Genomic DNA, 21,853 nt, shown 5'->3' with positions numbered 1-21,853 from the left:
TTCCATACACGTATCAACATCTGTGTGAAAATATTGCCCCATAGGTCTCTTTTATATCTTTCCTCTCTCACCCTAAACCTATGCTCTCTAGTTCTGGACTCCCTGACCCCAGGGAAAAGACTTTGTCTATTTATCCTATCCATGCCCCTCATAATTTTGTAATCCTCTACAAGGTCACCCCTCATCCTCCGATGCTCCAGGGAAAACAGCCCCAGCCTGTTCAGCCTCTCCCTGTAGCTCAAATCCTCCAACCCAGGCAACATCCCTATAAATCTTTTCTGAACCCTTTCAAGTTTCACAACATCTTTCCGATAGGAAGGAGATCAGAATTGCATGCAATATTCCAACAGTGGCCTAACCAATGTCCTGTACAGCTGCAACATGACCTCCCACCTATTGTACTCAATACTCTGACCAATCAAGGAAAGCATACCAAACGCCTTCTTCACTATCCTATCTACCTGCACCTCCACTTTCAAGGAACAATGAACCTGCACTCCAAGGTCTCTTTGTTCAGCAACACTCCCTAGGACCTTACCATTAAGTGTATAAGTCCTGCTAAGATTTGCTTTCCCAAAATGCAGCACCTCGCATTTATCTGAATTAAACTCCATCTGTCTCTTCTCAGCCCATTGGCCCATCTGGCCCAGATCCTGTTGTAATCTGAGATAACCCTCTTCGCTGTCCACTACACCTCCAATTTTGATGTCATCTGCACACTTACTAACTATACCTCTTATGGTTGCATCCAAATCATTTATGTAAATGACAAAAAGTAGAGGGCCCAGCACCGAATCTTGTGGCACTCCACTGTCACAGGCCTCGTCTGAAACACAACCCTCCACCACCACCCTCTGTCTTCTACCTTTGAGCCAGTCCCATTTGGTGCCAGTACTCTTCATTGTTATTTTGTATGAATATGTTCATAAAATGTTTTATTTTTATTTTTTAAATTATCAACAAATCTATGCATATGGACTTTTGTTATACTCTGCACTTTGAATTCAGTGTGTAGCCCTACATTTCTAAGTTAACACTTTCTCTTTTGTTTTAATCTCTGTGCTGTTATTTACTGGGGAATCATAGATATGGATATTCTTTCTTTTCCCCCTAAGTCTAACCTGTAATTGAACGGCCTCCCCTGAAGGCCTCCTAATGTCCCCTTGCTGTTCCATGTGTCAAATTTTGATTCTCATCCCCTTGCACTCCTTTTCAACTCACCGAAATGAACCTCTCCTCTACTGCAGCCTTTTCACATTGCCCTTTTCTGTGACTCCGCTAAATCTCATGGTGAGGGTATTCAATTTTATTTCCCCAAATGCTGTCCCATTCAAATGTACGATACTCCGCCCACCTCATTCCACACAGCTTGATCCAGAACACCTTCCTTTGTTGTATTGTTAAAATTTCTCCAGTATGCGTTTCAAGAATTCTCAATTTCTGCATTTATTTTTCTGAGTTCATTTTATGGGAATTATAATCTATAATTATTGCTGCTTTATTGTTGTTGCATTTTCTGCAAATTGGTTCCTTTGTGGTTTACCACTATTTGCTGGTCTATAGTAGACATCCAGCAGCATAACAGTTCCCCTTTTGTTCCTTAATTCGAGTCATCCCTCCCCAGTGCTCTAAGAGCATCGTTTAAAACTACTTACATTACCTTTCCCATTTCTGCTGAATATGTTAAAGGCAGTAGATTAATCAGTCTCTTGGCATGTTTAGCCCTCTGATCCTCTTGTTTTTAAGTTTCTTTTTTCCTCAGTAGAAATACAAAGTTCTCCTCAATGGCACAGTGGAGATCAGAAACTCAAAATTAAGAGCGTGACCCATGTCCTTCTCTCGAGGAGAAAGTGAGGTCTGCAGATGCTGGAGATCAAAGTTGAAACTTTATTGCTGGAACAGCACAGCAGGTCAGGCAGCATCCAGGGAACAGGAGATTCGACGTTTCGGGCACAGGCCCTTCTTCAGGAATGAGCAGAGAGTGTTCAGCAGGAGAAGATAAAAGGTAGGGAGGAGGGACTTGGAGGAGGGGAGTTGGAAATGTGATAGGTGGAAAGAGGTCAAGGTGAGGGTGATAGGTCGGAGTAGGGTGGAGGCGGAGAGGTCAAGAAGAAGACTGCAGGTCAGGAAGGCGGTGCCGGGCTGGAAGGATCCGGCTGAGACAAGGTGGGGGGAGGGGGGATGAAGAAACTGGTGAAGTCCAAGTTCATCCCCTGCGGTTGGAGGGTTCCCAGTCGGAAGATAAGACGCTCCTCCTCCGACCGTCGGGTTGTTGTGGTTTGGCGGTGGATGAGTCCAATGACCTGCATATCCTCGGTGGAGTGGGAGGGGGAGTTGAAATGCTGTGCCACAGGTTGGTTGGGTTGGTTCGTCCGGGTGGCCCAGAGGTGCTCCCTGAATCGCTCCGCAAGTAGGCGGCCTGTCTCCCCAATATAGAGGAGGCCACACCGGCTGCAGCGGATGCAGTAGATGATGTGGGTGGAGGTGCAGGTGAATCTGTGGCGGATATGGAAGTTTCCCTTGGGGCCTTGGAGAGAAGTGAGGGGGGAGGTGTGGGCGCAAGTGTTGCACCTCCTGCGGTTGCAAGGGAAGGTGCCGGGAGTGGTGGTTGGGTCGGTGGGGGGTGTGGATCTGACAAGGGAGTCGCGGAGGGAGTGGTCTCTACGGAAAGCTGATAGGGGAGGGGAGGGAAATATATCCTTGGTGCTGGGGTCTGTTTGGAGGTGGCGGAAGTGACGGCGGATGATGCGCTGTACATGGAGATTGGTGGGGTGGTAGGTGAGGACCAGTGGGGTTCTGTCCTGGTGGCGGTTGGAGGGGCGGGGCTCAAGGGCGGAGGAGCGGGAAGTGGAGGAGATGCGGTGGAGGGCACCGTCGACCACGTCGGGGGGGAAATTGCGGTCCTTGAAGAAGGAGGCCATCTGTGTTGTACGTATTTTGAACTGGTCCTCCTGGGAGCAGATGCGGCGGAGACGAAGGAATTGGGAGAATGGGATGGCGTTTTTACAGGGGGCAGGATGGGAGGAGGTGTAGTCCAGGTAGCTGTGGGAGTCGGTAGGTTTGTAGTAGATGTCCGTGTTGATTCGGTCGCCTGAGATAGAAACAGAAAGGTCTAGGAAGGGGAGGGAGGAGTCCGAGACTGTCCAGGTGAATTTGAGGTCGGGGTGGAAGGTGTTGGTGTAGTGGATGAACTGTTCAACCTCCTCGTGGGAGCACGAGGTAGCGCCGATACAGTCATCAATGTAGCGAAGAAAAAGATGGGGGGTGGGGCCAGTGTAGTTGCGGAAGATGGATTGTTCCACATACCCTACGAAGAGGCAGGCATAGCTGGGGCCCATGCGGGTGCCCATGGCTACTCCTTTTGTTTGGAGAAAGTGGGAGGATTGGAAAGAAAAGTTGTTCAGGGTGAGGACCAGTTCGGTCAGTCGAAGGAGGGTGTCGGTGGAAGGGTATTGGGTGGTACGGCGGGATTTAGATGAGGCGTTGGGGACCGGGGAAGCGGAAATCCTGGAGGAGGTGGAGGGCGTGGGTGGTGTCACGAACGTAGGTGGGGAGTTCTTGGACTAATGGGGACAGGACCGTGTCGAGGTATGCCGAGATGAGTTCGGTTGGGCAGGAGCAGGCTGAGACGATGGGTCGTCCGGGGCAGTCAGGTTTGTGGATTTTTTTAGATGAGGCGTTGGGGACCGGGGAAGCGGGGATGAGGCATTGGGGACCGGGGACCGTACCACCCAGTACCCTTCCACCGACACCCTCCTTCGACTGACCGAACTGGTCCTCACCCTGAACAACTTTTCTTTCCAATCCTCCCACTTTCTCCAAACAAAAGGAGTAGCCATGGGCACCCGCATGGGCCCCAGCTATGCCTGCCTCTTCGTAGGGTATGTGGAACAATCCATCTTCCGCAACTACACTGGCCCCACCCCCCATCTTTTTCTTCGCTACATTGATGACTGTATCGGCGCTACCTCGTGCTCCCACGAGGAGGTTGAACAGTTCATCCACTACACCAACACCTTCCACCCCGACCTCAAATTCACCTGGACAGTCTCGGACTCCTCCCTCCCCTTCCTAGACCTTTCTGTTTCTATCTCAGGCGACCGAATCAACACGGACATCTACTACAAACCTACCGACTCCCACAGCTACCTGGACTACACCTCCTCCCATCCTGCCCCCTGTAAAAACGCCATCCCATTCTCCCAATTCCTTCGTCTCCGCCGCATCTGCTCCCAGGAGGACCAGTTCAAAATACGTACAACACAGATGGCCTCCTTCTTCAAGGACCGCAATTTCCCCCCCGACGTGGTCGACGGTGCCCTCCACCGCATCTCCTCCACTTCCCGCTCCTCCGCCCTTGAGCCCCGCCCCTCCAACCGCCACCAGGACAGAACCCCACTGGTCCTCACCTACCACCCCACCAATCTCCATGTACAGCGCATCATCCGCCGTCACTTCCGCCACCTCCAAACAGACCCCAGCACCAAGGATATATTTCCCTCCCCTCCCCTATCAGCTTTCCGTAGAGACCACTCCCTCCGCGACTCCCTTGTCAGATCCACACCCCCCACCGACTCAACCACCACTCCCGGCACCTTCCCTTGCAACCGCAGGAGGTGCAACACTTGCGCCCACACCTCCCCCCTCACTTCTCTCCAAGGCCCCAAGGGAAACTTCCATATCCGCCACAGATTCACCTGCACCTCCACCCACATCATCTACTGCATCCGCTGCAGCCGGTGTGGCCTCCTCTATATTGGGGAGACAGGCCGCCTACTTGCGGAGCGATTCAGGGAGCACCTCTGGGCCACCCGGACGAACCAACCCAACCAACCTGTGGCACAGCATTTCAACTCCCCCTCCCACTCCACCGAGGATATGCAGGTCATTGGACTCATCCACCGCCAAACCACAACAACCCGACGGTCGGAGGAGGAGCGTCTTATCTTCCGACTGGGAACCCTCCAACCGCAGGGGATGAACTTGGACTTCACCAGTTTCTTCATCCCCCCTCCCCCCACCTTGTCTCAGCCGGATCCTTCCAGCCTGGCACCGCCTTCCTGACCTGCAGTCTTCTTCTTGACCTCTCCGCCTCCACCCTACTCCGACCTATCACCCTCACCTTGACCTCTTTCCACCTATCACATTTCCAACTCCCCTCCTCCAAGTCCCTCCTCCCTACCTTTTATCTTCTCCTGCTGAACACTCTCTGCTCATTCCTGAAGAAGGGCCTGTGCCCGAAACGTCGAATCTCCTGTTCCCTGGATGCTGCCTGACCTGCTGTGCTGTTCCAGCAATAAAGTTTCAACCATGTCCTTCTCTCCCCTAGGTTGAATTTGTTGCATAGTTTACACTGTTCCTGAAGTCAGACTTTTTCAATATGCTTTCCCACCTTTGCTTGGAAAAGAAAGAGAGTAGAACACAAGAAATAGGAGCAACAGTAGACTATTTGGTCCTTTAAGACTCCTCTGCTTTCAATAAAATCGTGACTGATCTGATTGTGGCTTTAAGTGTGCCTTCCCGTCTGTCACCTACCTGTAACCCCATCCCCTTCCCCACATCTAATTTCTTGAGCATACATTTGCTTGCTGCATTGCAGTGGAAGCATACATCTTTTTGTAATTTCTCACCCTCCTTTCATGCCAGAACGCATTGACATTTTTTCAACTTTAGTATTGCTGGGATTCATGATATCCTATTTGTGTGCATTCACCTGGAACACAATTACATATTATATACGAGCTGTCAAACTATCACAATGCTTTAGTGCTTTCACAAACAGAATTCTATTAGTTTGACTGAATTGAAACCAATCATTAGATAAACCTGATTGTTTCCATGTGTTGGGCTAGGGCAGGTTCAGGTATACTGCAGGCTTAATCACATTGTTCCCTGAGTCTATAACCATCTATGGAAGTATATGTCAGGAGAATGTGGATTAACAAAATACTTTGATTGTCCCTCTTTTGTCATGAAATACGTCCTCTGAACACTGTTCCAGCTACAATTGGTCAAAATGAACACTTTGGCATAAAGACAACTCTGGATTTTGTCATTATGTCTGAGATCTAACCCTATTGTTGATAATCCATTCATTCAGTTCCTTCCTACTAATAATTTCACTAAGTTGTTTTTTTTCTCCCTCAGCAGCTACCCACCTCACCCAGGTGAAAAATACAGCCTTTCCTCATAAGGGAATCCTTTCATTCCCAGCACCATTCTAATGAACTTTGTTTGAATGGCCTTCAATTCAAATGTATTGCTCCATTGATCAGAAGACCAAAACTGTTTGAACTGTTCTTGGTGTAATGTCACCCACGCCCTGCACAGTGTACCAAGATTTCCCTCCGTGTACATTCCATTCCCCTTGTAACAAAGACTAATGTTCTATTTATCTTCCTAATTACTTGCTGTGGTTGCAATGTGTATTTTTTTTTGTGTGACTCATGCTCAATGACACAAAGATCCCTCAGTGCTGCATTTCACATCCTCACTCTATTTAAATAATATTCAGCTTTTCCTGTCAAAATGAACAACCCATATTGTTCCACATTAATTTTCTCAATTTGAAAAATGTTTGGCCCTTTGTGGACTCTGCGACATTTTCACAATTTCTTATCTATCCTTATGTTGTCAGTAAATGTGGTTACAATACACTTGGTTCCTTCATATAAATCATTGAGTATGGTGTAAGGTACAAAAGTTGGCAACTTTGAAGAAGGGATGACATTCTCAACGACTGACAAAAATATCAGAGGGACAAGATTTCACCTTTAAAGAATTTTGCTGCAACTACCAAATTAAAACCAACATTGATCAAACATTAATTAATAGACAATTCATCCACAAAACTCAAGGAAAGTTATTTGCTCATTAACTAAATAATGCAACTAAATACACATCAGAAAACCCTCTTAATGTGTGTCACATTACTGACTGTCATGCAGTCCCATGGGAATTCCCAACTTTCCAGCTGGACACGATGGCATACCTGAGATGACTCCTGCTTCCTGAAATCTGTTCCCTTTTATTTTCAAAACTGGACTCTCTGAAAGCATCCTGCTTGTTCATTACTGTGAAACAGTTCTCTTTACCTTTCCACAGCTATAGTTTCTTTGCTCTCTTGTCTTAAAAAAAAGCAGCTGTCCATTTTTTTAGGGATCACGTTGCAAAATGTAAAAGCTGCCACCCCATTCTCAACGGGTTTTGATCTGGGTTCCTTTCCCAATGGCAAATGGATCACATTGGCATTTCTCTGACTGAGGAAAAGATGAGGACTGCAGATGCTGGACAGTCAGAGTCAAACTGTGTGGTGCTGAAAAAGCACAGTTGGTCAGGCAGCATCCGATTAGTGGGAAAGTCGACGTTTCCTGATGAAGGGCTTATGCCTGAAACGTCAACTCTCCTGCTGTCCGGATGCTGCCTGACTGCTGTGCTTTTCCAGCGCCACACATTTCTACTCATTTCCCTGACTAAAGTGCACTTCTGACCGCTACTCTGAATATTTAGTTTCACCTTAAGTTGACATTTTAAATCATAGCCACCCTTGTTGTGTTCAGCATTCATAGTTAGAGGTTTTAAATAGTTGAGACCCCAGCATTGATCCACTCTGCAGTTTGACACTTGAAAATGACCTATTTATCCTGTCTCTCTGTTTCCTGTTTGTTGACCAATTGCCTTTCCATTCGAATGATCATCCCAAAATCCGATAGGTAGTTGTGACATGACCTTTTTAGAGCCACCTAAACAAATCCAAATATATTATAAATTCTGTCCCACTTTTAAAAACCTGCTTGTTACACACTCAAAGAACTCTCAATGTGATGATTGATCTTTTTTATGATTAAGTTTAAAATCACACAACACCAGATTATGGTCCAACAGGTTTATTTGGAAACACTAGCTTTTGGAGTTGCTACCTGATAGAGGAGCAGTGCTCCGAAAGCTAGTGCTTCCAAATCAACCCGATGGACTATAACCTGTGATTTTTAACTTTGTCCACCCCAGTCCAACACCGGCACCTCCACATCATTTTTTTAGATTTGAATTATATTTATTTTTATGCACAGAAATGAATTTTCAGTGAAAATGTTTCGGAGCCTCTGTTGAAGAGTTTAGATTTCTGATGCAGCCCCTGTGCTAAGGCTATTTGGTTCCACTTACACAGAATATTAAAGGTTCTGTGAGTATTACAGAGTTGTTCTGGTGCAGAATGAGGGTATTCAGCCCATCAAACCTGCAGCTTTTCTATAACCTAGCATCAATCTCCTGCCTTTTCCTCTTACCCATGCATGCCATTCTACACAAATAATCATCCAATGGCCTCTAGAATGACTCAATTGAACCTGCCTCCACCACATTTCCTTGCAGTGCATTCTATACTCTAACTACTTGCTGTGTGAAGCATTTCTCCACCCATCACACTTGTGTTGTTTGGACATCACCTAAAATCTGTGCCTTCCTGTTATTTTTGTCTTTTACAAGCAGGAACAGCTTCATCTCATCTCCCCTATCCAGCTGTTCATGGTTTTAGAAACTTCTACCAAATCTCCAATCAGCCTTCTTTTCTCTAAGGAGAACAATCCCAGCTTTGTCCATCTATCCTCATAACTGATGGTTCTCGTTCCTGGAACCATTCTTATAAATTGTTTCTGTACTCTATCTGTACACTCATATTTTTCCTATAATGTGGTGCCCACAACTGCATTCAAAACATCAGCTTCGGTTTAACAATTAGGCTTGTACAAATTTAACATTATTACGTCCCTGCTTTTGTACTCTGAAGAGCTTATGCTTGAAACGTCGACTCTCCCGCTCCTCAGATGCTGCCTGACCAGCTGTGCTTTTCCAGCGCTGTACTTTTTGACTCTCGTACTCTGTGCCTTCATTAATACAATGACAACACTCTATGCTTTATTGATTGTTCTCTCTGCTTATCCTGTGACTTTTAATGGTCCATGCATATACAGTATTCCCAGGTCCCTCTGCTTCTGGATCTTCTGTTGAATTGTACCTTTCATTTTACATCATCTCCCAATGTTCTTCTGACCATTGTGTGTCACTTCACATGTCTCTGCATTGAACCTCATCTGTTACTATTCATTAGCTCCACCCTAACCTGTCAATGTCCTTTTGGAGTTCTGCACTGTCCTCTTCACAGTTTACAATTTTTCCAAGCTTAATACAGAGATAAACATTTCTTTTCATGGTGATAATCAAGGCGTCAAGGAGGATGTGGACACACTGAGAAAACAGACAGGGATCTGACAGGTTAAATTTAAAGTCAAGAAGATTTGTAATCCAGAAGCCCAGGCTAATGTTTTAGGATCACGGGTTCAAATACCATCATGGCAGATTTGGATTCAATAAAAAACTAGCCTAATGGCAACAATGTCACCAAATGTCAACTGTCATAAATAGTGAACCTGTCTGGTTCACTATTGTTCTTTACGAGGTTGTAACTGTACCTGCATCCATCACTTTCTCTGGCAGTTCATTCCACACACAAATGAATCAATGGTTTAAAAGGAAATCTGCCATCTTCATCTGGTCTGGCCTATGTGTGACTCCAGACCCGCAGCAATGTGGTTAACTCATAACTACCCTCTGGACAATCAGGGATAGGCAATAAATGTTGGCCTAACCAGCCGTACCCACATGAACAAAGAAAAGGTATGGAATGATCCATTTTAGCAGGAAGAATGGTGCAAAACAATATTATTTTCTTTCAAAGTATAAGGTCAATATGTATTAACCATGAGTCATTGCATTTGAGAAGATGGTGTTGACCTACCTTTTTGAACCACTGTGGTCCATCTGATGTCAGTGCTGCTATTATGAAGAGATTTTTTAGATTTTTGTCCTAGCAATAGTGAAGGAACAACAATATAATTCCAGATGTCTGGCTTAGAGGAGAAAGGCATTGGTGGTGGTTGTATTTCCATGTGTTTGCTGCTGTTATCCCTCGAGGTGGTTGAGTCAATTATTTGGAGGGTGTTTTAAAAGGGAGCTTAGTGAGTTCCAGTACAACTTATAGATGGTACACTCTGCTGCCCCTGTGTGTCAGTAGTGAAAGGAATAGATGGTGCAGTGATCAAGTGGAGCTGCTTTGTGTCAATCCTCTTGAACATTGTTGAATCACTCATCCAGGTGAATGGATGTCAGGCACCTTGCTGACATTCTCTGGGGTGTCAGGAGATAATCACTGCAGAAGTCCCAGCCTGTGACCTGCTCTTAGAGCCACTATCTTTAAATGGATAGTCCAATTCAGTTTAAAGTGAAGCAGAACCACCAAGATGATCATGTTGGGGGACTTTAATTATCAAGATGTAAACATCAAGAGGAGATGGTTGGATTGTCTCTTGTTGGAGATGGTCATTTGTGTTGTACAAATACTACTTGCCACTTATCAACCCAAACCAGATCTTGTTGGAACTAGCTAACATGAATGAACTATAATTTTCTAAAATACTATAAGCTATAATTTTAAAGGAGTGTAGCAGAATAGAGATCTGTGTATGTCCATGGACAAACCTTTAAGGATAGCAAGGCTTATTGAGAAAGCTGTTACAATGCATAGAAGATCCTTCCTCTTATGTTCCAGATTTCCCAGTCAGGGAGACAATCTCTCTACCACTTCAGAATCTTACATGTTTTAATGAAACCACTCCTCATTCTTCTAAACCCAGAGAAAACAAGCAATTTTTGTCAGTATCTCATCCTGGAACCTATCTAGTGAACCTATCTAGTGTGCTGCCTCTAATACAAATATATTGTTCCTTAAATATGAAAAACAAAATTGCACTCTTTTTGTGGTCCCATCAAAGTGAAATATTATTCTGGCAAGATTTCCTTATTCTCAAACTTCAATTGTGATGCAATGAAGTCGCCTTCTGAGTTGCTTATTGGACCCACATGCTAACTTTCTTTGTTCCTTATATGATTACATTCAGTTCCCTCTGAACCTTAAATTTCAGCTTTAAAAGAAAATTCTAATTTAATATTCTTACTCCCATGAAAAGCAATCTCACACTCCCTGATATTATACTCCAGCTGCCTTCTTGTTATCCTCTCACTTAAACTGGTTAATGTGTATGCAACCTCTCTACATCTACTCATCACTTAAAATTTGGTTTATTGTGGGTTTTAAATCAATACAGCTATTTGCAATTAGAGGTAACAGTTTGGAGTAATTTAGGCTGTCAGACTCTGCATATACACTGTCTATGAGGCTGTTTACGGCTTATCACTAAGTAAGGCACTTTAACCCCTTATGTACTGTATGCTATTTTATTTACAGTTCTCTAAAAATACCTAAATCTTCTATCTTCACATGTGTATTCTAAACTAGCATCATCACTCTTATGGATGTCAGATTCATGTGATCTATTACATCATCATGGTTTATATGAACGTCATTATACCGCAACATTCTCATTGTAGTTTATATTGTCAGCAACTTTGAAATATTACTCTCAGTCTCTTTGCATGAATCATTAATGGAGATTGTAAATCCAGAGGCTGCAGCGAGCATTCTGGTGACTCTCATTAATCATTGTTTGCCAACTTGAAAATGTCTTATTTATACCTAAATATTGTCTAATCAATTAGTATTTTCTAATCAGAGATGCCGTGACAAACCTTTGGCACAGGCCAGATTTGAACCTGGGCCACCAGGCTCAGAGGTATGGCCACTACCACTGCATCACAAGAGCCACTTCCTATTTTTAGTAACCCAGTTAGTGAACTCTGTATTCTTACTAAAATAACGAATTCAACTCCACGAGTCCCTATCTTGGTTATTAACCATCGGTACGGCACCTTATCGGACATATTTTGGAAATCCAAGTTACCAGATCTACTGGTTCCTTATTATCTATTCTTTTAGGTAACTCCTTAAGTAGACTTGAATAGATTTTACACGCAAAGTTTTCTTTTTCTTAAATTATGTTGACTGATTGTGTAATGATTTTCCAAAGTGCATTGTTAAAATTTCCATCATAATAGATTCTAGAATTTATTCAATGACTGTGGTAGGTCAACTGGCATTTGATTCCACGTTTCTCTCTCCATTTTCTTTTGGAATAGTGGTCTTGCATTTCCTAACCTTCAATTCACTGGGAACATTCTAGAACGTAGGGAATTTTGTAAAATCAGTGCATTTACTATCTCTGCATCTGCATCTCTAAGAACCCGAGTGTGTAGTGAATTGGGTCTCAGATTAGATTTGTTGATTTAGATAGTTAGATTTTGGTCCTTTAACACTCTCCCAGCCTACCTTTCCCCTGCTTACATTAATTGCCTTGAGTTCCTCAATCTCATTGGTCCCTTGTTTATCGTCTAATTTCTGTGAGCAACTGTGTCCTCTATTGTGAAGGCAGATACAAAACATTTGCCTAATGTCTCTGCCATTCCATTTCCTTATTCCTCATGATACAGTTATGCCTGTCTCTTTGGTGGCTACGTAGAGCAGTTGATCTTCCGTAATTACACCGGCACCACTCCCCACCTCTTCCTCCGCTACATTGATGACTGCATTGGTGCCACCTCGTGAGGAGGTTGAGCAATTCATCAACTTCACCAACACATTCCACCCTGACCTTAAATTTACCTGGACCATCTCTGACACCTCCCTCCCCTTCCTGGACCTCTCCATCTCCATTAATGATGACCGACTTGACACTGACATTTTTTACAAACCCACTGACTCCCACAGCTACCTGGATTACACCTCTTCCCACCCTATCTCTTGCAAAAATGCCATCCCGTATTCCCAATTCCTCCTCCTCTGCCAGATCTGCTCCCAGAGGACCAGTTCCACCACAGAACACACCAGATGGCCTCCTTCTTTAGAGACCGCAATTTCCCTTCCCACGTGGTTAAAAATGCCCTCCAACGCATCTCGTCTACATCTCGCACTTCTGCCCTCAGACCCCACCCCTCCAATTGTAACAAGGACAGAACGCCCCTGGTGCTCACCTTACCAACCTTCGCATAAACCAAATCATCTGCCGATATTTCCGCCACCTCCAAACAGACCCCACCACCAGGGATATATTTCCCTCCCCACCCCTTTCCGCCTTCCGCAAAGACCGTTCCCTCCGTGACTACCTGGTCAGGTCCACGCCCCCCTACAAACCACCCTCCCATCCTGGCACTTTCCGCTGCCATTGCAGGAACTGTAAAACCTGTGCCCACACCTCCTCCCTCACCTCTATCCAAGGCCCTAAAGGAGCCTTCCACATCCATCAAAGTTTTACTTGCACATCCACTAATATCATTTATTGTATCCGTTGCTCCCGATGCGGTCTCCTCTACATTGGGAAGACTGGGCGCCTCATGGCAGAGCGCTTTAGGGAACATCTCCGGGACACCCGCACCAATCAACCACACCGCCCCGTGGCCCAACATTTCAACTCCCCCTCCCACTCTGCTGAGGACATGGAGGTCCTGGGCCTCCTTCACCGCCGCTCCCTCACCACCAGACGCCTGGAGGAAGAACGCCTCATCTTCCGCCTCGGAACACTTCAACCCCAGGGCATCAATGTGGACTTTAACAGTTTCCTCATTTCCCCTTCCCCCACCTCACCCTAGTTCTAAACTTCCAGCTCAGCACTGTCCCCATGACTTGTCCGGACTTGTCCTACCTGCCTATCTCCTTTTCCACCTATCCACTCCACCCTCTCCTCCCTGACCTATCACCTTCATCCCCTCCCCCACTCACCCATTGTACTCTATGCTACTTTCTCCCCACCCCCACCCTCCTCTAGCTTATCTCTCCATGCTCCAGGCTCACTGCCTTTATTCCTGATGAAGGGCTTTTGCCCAAAACGTCGATTTTGAAGCTCCTTGGATGCTGCCTGAACTGCTGTGCTCTTCCAGCACCACTGATCCAGAATCTGGTTTCCAGCATCTGCAGTCATTGTTTTTACCAACTTTAGTTACACTCCTTTTTATAAATTTGCAAGGTGTTTACAATATGTTTTTAAATTCCTGGCGAATTAACTCTCATGTTTGTTTTCTTATTTTTCATCAACTTTATGGTGACCTTAAGATGATTTCTAAAACCGGCCAAAATTCAAGCTTATTATTATTCTCTGCCACACAACAAGACACTTCTTCTTAAATTAATATTACTCTTAATTTCCTTAGCAAGCCACAGATGGCTCATTTTTCAAAATGTTTGATTTTTTCAGGTAATGTATTTCTGTGAAACGTTGAAATGCTTTTTTCTTTTATCTCACTGCATTTGTACCTTTTAAGATTTAAGATTTATATTTGAAAGGAGAGTATATTACGTTAACATAGTATGGAATTCAATTGTATTATGATCACTTTTCTCCAAAGAACCTTTTGCCCTGAGAACATGAAATAACTGTGTTTCATTGCACAATACTAGATCTAAAATAGCATTAATCTCCTTTGGTTCCTCAACCTGTACATTCAGGAAATTGTAACAAAGACATTTTACCATTTCACCATCCAGATCATCTCCAACAATATGTTTACTTCAGCCTGTATGAAGCTTCAATTCCCTCACAAGAATCATATTGGCCTGTTAAAGCAGGAATTATTTCTTGTCAGATTTTTGGTCCACCAGTATAACAGCTACTAAAAGGCCTATAACCAACTCCTACGATAATCTTCTGACCCATGTTGTTCCTACTGTTCACTCATCTTGATTCTATATCTTGATCTTTGGACAGTCTGGATGTCCTCCTTTACCACCAGAGCTCTAGGTAGCTGTAAATTTGAAGTACAGGGTAGTCTTGAGGAGTGTCACTTGTCCTGTATGCCAAGGTCATTAATCTCTTGTAACAGTGAGCTGCCATGAGGGTCATCAGAGTGGTGGAACTTCTTGCTTTTCTCACGTATCTCCAGAATTCCTTTCTCACACAGAGGTCGGTGTGTGTATGGAATGAACTGCCAGAGGAAGTGGTAGACAACATTAAAAAGACATTTGGTCGCCATTCTCCGGCACCATCTCAGTTTCGAAAATCCTGGGTTAACAGAAGCAACCATTTTAGATACAAAGCCAAACCAACCGTTTTAGATTCAAACCACAGAATTTAAAAAAAAACAGAAGCAGGAATACAAGCAACAAAGTCAAGTAGAAAGGGGAACATCCATATCTTAAAGTCTAATCTCTAAGTGGGCCTCCATCCCTAAAGTCACAATTCACTACATACATTTCACATTACTCCTGTATCCCTAAACTTGTGCATGTGTGACAATAAAACCTAATTCCATTTCTAAAATCTAAAAGACAGTTGGACAGGGACTTGGATAGGAAAGGTTTAGAGGGGTATGAACCAACTGTAGGCAAATGGGACTAGTCTGGATTGGGAAAGCTGGATGGCATGGATGAGTTGAGCCAAAGGATCTGTTTTGATGCTGTCTGACCCTATGACTCCACTTTATCTGAAGCAGAGTTTTCCACATCATTTGATTTTGCTTCAGTCATACTTCTGAATCTTAAGGAAATTCAGACATTGTGTCCTGCACCTGAACTTCCACATAAAATTACAAAGGGTATTGATAAAGCAAAGGTATTTTCACCGGGTAAATAGGGCATAAGTTTACGGTGGAAGGGAGAGATTTAAAAGGGACCTGAGGGGCAACCTTTTCACACAATAGGTAGTGCATGTATGGAACGAGGAAGTGGTAGAGGTGGTTACAATTGCAACATTTAAAAAACATTCGGACAGGTGCATGGATAAGAAAGGCTTGGAAAGATATAGAGGCAGTGAGGTTGCAGATGCTGGAGATCAGAGTTGAGAGTGTGTTGCTGGAAAAGCACAGCGGGTCAGGCAGCATCTGAGGAGCAGGAATATCGATGTTTCGGGCTGGCATTGATTTTCCTGCTCCTCAGATGCTGCCTGACCCGCTGTGCTTTTCCAGCAACACACACTCAACTTGGAAGGATATAGGCCAAATGCAGGCAAATAAGACCAGTTCAGTTTGGGAAATCTGGTCAGTATGAATGAGTTGGACCAAAGGGTTTGTTTCCATTCTCTATATCTCAATGACTCTATATTTCAAAGATAGCCATGCTGTGGAGGTGCTGGTGTTGGACTGAGGTAGACAAAATCCAAAATCATACTGCACCAGGTTATAGTCTTTATTTAAAATTAAAGCTTTCAGAGCGCTGTTCCTTCCTCACCTGACAAAGGAGCAGCACTCCAAAAGATGGTGATTTTATATAAACCTATTGGACTATAACCTGGTGTTGTGTGACTTCTGACTGTATTCCCAAAGCAGTTGTGGTGGTGGGAGTTAGGAAGAAAAGCTTATTTTGCTAACTCCTCGCTCTTAAAGCTGCTGCAAGCATTTAAAATCCTGCAGCAACAAGTAACTCCCAATCACTCCTGATTGAGATGCTAATTGCAGTGGAAGCCTGTCTGGAATGTTTAACCTGAAACTAGAAAGTTTGAGCAAGAAAAAAATAGGTTCCAGATTAAATTTTGATACCTACAATGATAATTTTACATGATTACATGAAGTTAAACCTCATCGGAATTGTTGGTGTCATGTACTGGCAGTCAAACCCTGGGCAACTTGAGTTATTCAATTTGAATGTAATCTGAGCCAGGTTGATTAATCCACTACTTGGCTTCCGTCCCAGAGGGAATAATGAAACTAGAAACCTCTTGTCTAAATTACAGAAAGTGCGAAGCTACTTTTCACCCTTGGGTTAAAGTTTGACGTCAGCAGTTAGGGGACGGTTTCTATGAAACTTGCAGGGATACAACTTTACTGAGTTGTTTCAATTTGTTTGACTCTTCCTCTTACATGGAATTTCAATTCTGGCATTAAGCAGAAGGCAAGGTAGAAGGAAGGACCACATACAAAGTCATTAGCAAGCTCAGAAAGAACAGTAAACTTCAGCAGCAGCCGCACATCTTCCAGACCGAGAAACAACAAGGGAGTACAAGGAGAATGACTAGACCCCTTAATCCACCCAGCTCATTGTCATTACCTACAGCTCTCAAAAACCCAATGTAGGCACATACTAAGGATGTCACAGGCCGTCACTGCCGCGCTGTCATTTGTTGTAGTAGGTAATTCTGTTCAGAACAAATGGGTGGCCATTCAGATGTAGTGCTGCATTCCATTACCTCAGGTCCAGCTCTGACCTTCTTATCAGTGAAGGTGGTACAGTCGTCGTGTGGTGTAAACACACCTACCTGCAAGAGGGTGATGTCCAACTCCCTGTGGATGGTACGGTGGCACAGTGGTTAGGACTGCTGCTTCACAGCGCCTGGGATCTGAATTCGATTCAAGCTTTGGGCAACTGTCTGTGTGAAGTTTGCATATTCTCCAGGTGCTGGATCAGTGGTGCTGGAAGAGCACAGCAATTCAGGCAGCATCCGAGGACAGGCAAAATCGACGTTTCGGGCAAAAGTCCTGATGAAGGGCTTTTGCCTGAAACGTCGATTTTGCCTGTCCTCGGATGCTGCCTGAATTGCTGTGCTCTTCCAGCACCATTGATCCAGAATCTGGTTTCCAGCATCTGCAGTCATTGTTTTTACCTCATATTCTCCAGGTGCTCCAGTTTTCTCCTACAGTCCAAAGATGTGCAGGTTAGGTGAATTGGCCATGCTAAATTGCCCATAGTGTTCACGGATGTGTAGTTAAGGTGCATTAGTCAGGGGTAAATGTAGAATAATAGGGGAATGGTCAGGGTGGGTTAATCTTTGGGAATTTGGTGTTGACTTGTTGGGCTGAATAGCCTGTTTCCACACTGTAGGGATTCTATGAACTTCCTTGATCTCCTCCTTGGCTATGACCCTACCATTGGTCATTAGGCTGTACTTTCCAGGACTGTCATTCATCTCATCTCTGCTGAAGCTTCCTACTTCATGGTCCTTCTTCAGGAATGAGGAAAGTGTGCCCAGCAGGCTAAGATAAAAGGTAGGGAGGAGGGATTTGGGGGAGGGGCGTTGGAAATGCGATAGGTGGAAGGAGGTCAAGGTGAGGGTGATAGGCCGGAGTGGGATGGGGGCGGAGAGGTCAGGAAGAAGATTGCAGGTAGGAAGGCGGTGCTGAGTTTGAGGGATTTGACTGAGACAAGGTGGGAGGAGGGGAAATGAGGAAACTGGAGAAATCTGCATTCATCCCTTGTGGTTGCAGGGTTCCTAGGCGGAAGATGAGGCGCTCTTCCTCCAACCGTCGTGCTGCTATGGTCTGGCGATGGAGGAGTCCAAGGACCTGCATGTCCTTGATAGAGTGGGATGGGGAGTTGAAGTGTTGAGCCACGGGGTGGTTGGGTTGGTTGGTCCGGGAGTCCCAGAGGTGTTCTCTGAACCGTTCCGCAAGTAGGCGGCCTGTCTCCCCAATATAGAGGAGGCCACATCGGGTGCAGCGGATGCAATAGATGATGTGTGTGGAGGTGCAGGTGAATTTGTGGCGGATATGGAAGTATCCCTTGGGGCCCTGGACCAACCAACCCAACCACCCCGTGGCTCAACACTTCAACTCCCCCTCCCACTCCACCAAGGACATGCAGGTCCTTGGACTCCTCCATCGCCAGACCATAGCAACACGACGGTTGGAGGAAGAGCGCCTCATCTTCCGCCTAGGAACTCTCCAACCACAAGGGATGAACTCAGATTTCTCCAGTTTCCTCATTTCCCCTCCCCCCACCTTGTCTCAGTCAAATCCCTCGAACTCAGCACCACCTTCCTCACCTGCAATCTTCTTCCTGACCTCTCTGCCCCCACCCCACTCTGGCCTATCACCCTCACCTTGACCTCCTTCCACCTGTCGCATTTCCAACGCCCCTCCCCCAAGTCCCTCCTCCCTACCTTTTATCTTAGCCTGCTGGACACATTTTCCTCATTCCTGAAGAAGGGCTTATGCCCGAAATGTTGATTATTCTGCTCCTTGGATGCTGCATGATCTGCTGCGCTTTTCCAGCAACACATTTTCAGCTCTGATCTCCAGCATCTGCAGTCCTCACTTTCTCCTCCTACTTCATGGTCCCTCAAGCACAAATATTGTCCATCTACCTCCTTCCCAAAATCTTCAAACAGGCCTGCCCTGGCAGACCCATCGTTCAAGCCTCACTGAATTTATTTCTTCCTATCTTAGCTCTAGGTTTTCCTCCTTTTTTCAGCCTTTTCCCACTTACATTCAAGATTCTTCTGACGCTTTATGTCAGTTCCATCATTTCCAGTTTTCTGCTGCTAGCCGCCTCCACTTTATCAATCCAGCTACACATCCGTTCCCCATGAGGAAGGTGTTAAGGCTCTCTGCTTCATCCTTGAAAGGATGCCTACACAGTCAGTGTCCACCACCACCATCCTCCTTCACCTGATTGAGCTTGTGCTCACTTTGAACAACTTCTCTTTTAGCTCATCCCATTTTCTCCTAGTCAAAGTCAGGGCCTTGGGTACCTTCAGGCCTGTCTCTTTGTGGGGTATGTGGAACCAGTCCAATCCAGGCCTACACCCACAGCTCTTTCTCTGAGACGTCGAAGATGTCTTAAACTCTGGTCCATAATTGTAAAAATTTGTCTGTTTTGTTTCTAATTTCCATCCTTCTCTCATCTCCACTTCATCCATCTCTGAGTCTTCCCTTCTTTGACCTCAATGGTTCCATTTCTGAGGATAGACTGTCAACCCAACATCCCACAAACACATTGACATTTACAGCTAATTCGACTGCACCTCCTCACACCGTGCTTCCTGCAAAGATTCCACTCCTTTCTCCCAGTTTCTATGTCTCCATTACATCTGGTCTGATGATGTCCCCTTCCATTGGGCTGCCTCCAACATGCCCTCTTTGTCAGCTTGTTCCCCTTCATTGCTTTCTGAGCCCAAGTTTCTGATCTCTCTAGCATCGATTTTCATGTGTTACTCTAACCATTATCACTACAACAAAAACCATTCCTTCTACAGAAAACAAAGCAAAGTGGTCTGAACTATAGCTTTCTCCCCCCCAACTGTGTGAATGCAGGCCATTTGGTCCATCAAGTTCACAATGACATTCTGAAGAGCATACCACCCAGATCCATCCCCCAACTTCCCATGGTTAATCCATCCAATTTACACATCCCTGGACACTGTAGACAATTTAGCATGGCAAATCCACCTAACGTGTACATCTTTGCATTGTGGGAGGAAACCATCATCAACACAGGGAGAATGTGCAAACTCCACACAAACTGTCACCTAAGGGTCGAATCAAACCAGGGTCTGTGGTGCTGTGAGGTAACAGTGTTAACCACTGAGCCACCGTGCCACTCTATTTGCAGATAGAGATTTCAAACTCTCATAACTTATTTGGCTTAGCAGGGATTACTGAAAAGGGAAAGATAGTGACTGAAAGGTCTAACCATGAGCCAACAAATATTGCAACTCACAATCCCAGGTAACTGATCGAGAAAGGAAATAATTGATTCTGATAGTTACCAAATGATAGAGCATTGTAAATTGAAGAGCTATAGAAAACCTTTTATAAAGAATCTCAGATATAACTGCCCTCCCTCCCCTCTTGATTGTTTACAACCTCATGTCTAAAATTACTTGCCTGTAATAAGACCACTGAGATTAATTGTCTTCGATTCATGTTCTGGAAGCAAAATTAAGTAATAAAATACTTATAATGAGCATGACTGTTCATACCCATTTCATAATGTACAAGCCTGTGGCATTGCCTTAGTAAATGGGTTAGTTACACAAATAATGAATTATTAAGAAGAAAGATCTCTTCAAGTACATTTACAATCTCGCTGTTTTTAATATACAATTTTTTCATACCAATCATGAAATTAATATTTTGTAATAAACATATCCTCTTAATTGTTATAATTTGCTTTTATTCATTCATGAATGAGGATGTTGCTGGCTGGGCCAGCATTTATGACCTCTCCTTAATTACCCTTGAGAAGGTCATATGGAGCTGCCTTTTCGAACCACTGCAGTCCATGTGATGGAGATACACTCCCATGTTGTTAGGGAGGGAGTTGACACTTGTGCGCTAAGTGTCGTAAACAGCAGCAGCCTGAGCTTCGGGATTGCAGAGCTTGAGTCAGTGCCATTGTGCAGCACCTGTGAGGCTGAGAGCTTCATGGATACCTTGTGTATTAATACAGTCCCCCTGCAGCTAAACAATTTGCAAGGAAAGAAGGAATAGTTAACCACATGGAAGGAGCAGGCAGGGAGAGCAGAAGTCCCCCGCTTGCACTTCAGTCTCCAACCAGGAGTTAGTTCTGTGTACTGATGCAAGTGATGGATCATCAGGTAATGGAAACATCTCGGATGGCTCAGCTGTACAAGGAGAAGTACAAAGAAGACCAGCAGTCCATAATAACAGGAGATTCAACAGGCAGGCATTTCTTTGGCAGTGGATATGGATCCAGACTGATCTGGTTGTTTCCTGGTGCAAGGGTCAAGGGACGTTATGCTTTGGTTGTAGGCAACTCTGAGGCAGCAGGACGGGGTGCTGGACAGTGAGCAGGCCATGTTCACATGACACGAAAGACATAAGCAGGAAGAGATCGCTCCTGCAGTCAGAATTTTAGCTAACTGAACCTCTAAAGTAGTAATCTCTGGATTATTCCTGGTACCGTGTGCAAGTAAAAATAGAAATAAGAGGACAAATCTGATGCACGTGTGGCTGAAAAGATGGCACAGGAGGGACAGCTTTAGATTCTCGGGATATGGGAGATGGGATCTGTACAAGCAAGCACAGTGTACACCTAAACAGAGGTGGGACTGAATACCTTGCAGGGTGATGTGCTTGTGCTATTGACAAGGGTTTAAACTAATTTGGCAGGGGGTGTTGGAACCAGAAGATAATATCAGTAAGGAAGACCAAAGCATGAAGAATATTGGGGAAGCCCTAGATT

The 21,853-nt window shown here is 44.9% G+C and overlaps 1 long non-coding RNA gene across 3 annotated transcripts in view; it reads right to left on the bottom strand.

The window, feature by feature from the left end:
- Positions 1 to 21,853, bottom strand: part of LOC122550452 (uncharacterized) — a 112,015-nt gene that overhangs the window by 48,777 nt on the left and 41,385 nt on the right. The window lies entirely within an intron of this gene.

The sequence above is a fragment of the Chiloscyllium plagiosum genome, unplaced genomic scaffold (assembly GCF_037043375.1).
Source record: "Chiloscyllium plagiosum isolate Xiang-an unplaced genomic scaffold, Cpla_swu_hap1 HiC_scaffold_6, whole genome shotgun sequence".
Lineage (NCBI taxonomy): Eukaryota > Metazoa > Chordata > Chondrichthyes > Orectolobiformes > Hemiscylliidae > Chiloscyllium > Chiloscyllium plagiosum.
This window is presented reverse-complemented; position numbering and strand designations above follow the sequence as displayed.